Source organism: Copadichromis virginalis, linkage group LG19 (assembly GCF_057382275.1).
Source record: "Copadichromis virginalis isolate Kocher_CV1m ecotype Utaka linkage group LG19, C_Virginalis_male_GT1.1, whole genome shotgun sequence".
Classification (NCBI taxonomy): domain Eukaryota; kingdom Metazoa; phylum Chordata; class Actinopteri; order Cichliformes; family Cichlidae; genus Copadichromis; species Copadichromis virginalis.
The window spans coordinates 36,105,115-36,106,928 of NC_140636.1; positions in this window are offsets into that span (position 1 = coordinate 36,105,115).

The window sequence follows — 1,814 nt, forward strand, 5'->3', positions numbered from 1 at the left end:
TAAAATTGCTGCTCCCCTTTGTCTAGAATTATAACAAGCTGAGAACACATTAGGAAACTCAGGTGTTTTAAGTTCATTCGAACCTCTAAGAGGTCTGTGGGTCTCTTGTAATAGGACAACATCTGCCTGTAGTTTTTTGAGTTGGTTAAATATTTTTAACCTCTTTTCTCTGGAGCCAGCTCCATTTATATTCCATGTAATGAACCTCAGTGTACCCATAGATGTTTGTGTATAACTAGGGATGTATGCTGTGTGCGTTGCTTAGACAGGTGGAGAGAATACGTCACTTGTTCATAAATAAAGAGAAGGAGAGAGAGAAAAAATGTGTGGCGAGATGCTCCCTGAGTCTGACTTTGTGTATGCATAGTTACTAATATGAGTAGGCTTGGCTTAAGTGTGTGTGTATCTTATATGACTGTGTGCGCTGTCTGACTGATGTAAATGTGCTGCCGTTGAGCGCATGGTGCGTATGTGTCGAAATAAAGGATGTTTGTGGATGAGTGTCGAAGCAGGTGATCGAGGCAGTGAAAGGAATAAAGAAAGAAACCAAGGACAGGGGTGAGCAGCATAAAACCAAGAGGGGGAAAAGAGAGGAGGGAAAAAAAAAAAAAAACGAGAAGAAAAAAAAAAACAGAAACAAAACGTAAACATTCCAATTAAATCACTGACGGAGAGTGACGGTGTTAATTCTGCTATGAAATCACACTTTAAGATGCGATTTGATACTGGGAAGTTAAACAGATGTTAATGCAAGTTAGTGTGAGTGGATAGGGAAATGGTGTAGCTGATTCTTATCTGGTGTGAGGTTAATACAGCCACGGAGTGATGTTGGGGTCGCGGTGGAGCTGTCCGTCCACGTACAGCCGGTCCACAGCAATGACAGCGCGGGAGCCCTTCTGGATGAAGCCGCGTCGGATTGGGAAGAGGACCCTGCGTCGTTCCAAGATCTCTTTGGGGAACTGGTCGTTCACGCTGAAGTCCGTTCCTTTTAATTCCCTGCCGCGGCTTTTCACATATTGCTTTTGTTTGAAGTGGCCGAATTTGGCCACGATAGGACGTGGTCTCCCGGCCGTAGCCCGAATGGGGCCGAGGCGATGTACCCGATCGAAGACGATGTTCTTCACAGTGTCCTCCGGCAGCTTCAGGTGGGTTTTGATGAAGCTTTTTACCGTGGTCTCCGCGTCCTCTCCAGCGGCTTCTGGAATACCAGAAAATACCAGATTATCACGCATGCTACGAGCTTGTAGATCGATAACTGTTTCTTTTATTTTTTTATTTTCTCTATTGAGCTGGGTAACATTATCTGTGAGACATTTCACCGACTCCCTTAGCGTGGCATTTTCAGCAGCAAGCGTTTCCACCTGCTGCTGGCTGTACTCCAGGGATTCTCGCAAGCATTTAAATTCTCGGTGAAGAATCTCCACCAAGGACAGCCTTGCGTCGAAACTGGACAATCGCTTGTCGATTGACTCCAATATGTCGGCAATATCTTTGCCGGCTGGCGATGTTGAGCCGGGGGAATCTGCCGGGCGTTGTCTTTTCGACGACGGCGTCTCAGCTTTGGCCGGGGAAGCTGCACACGGGGTCTTCTTCATCACGAGATCCTGAAAGCACTGATCGATGTAATCTTGGAGAGTCTCTAAACTCTCCTCGTTGTTCTCCAGGGTGTTGGAGATTATTTAGACAAATAGTGTTAGTTATAAGACAATTGATAAGTGTATTTGGTAATGCTGAAGCTTAAATGAATTTGTTCAAATCTAAACTACCATTTGCTTTAATTTTCCGCCAAAATCTCCGGCGTCTGACGTCAGTTA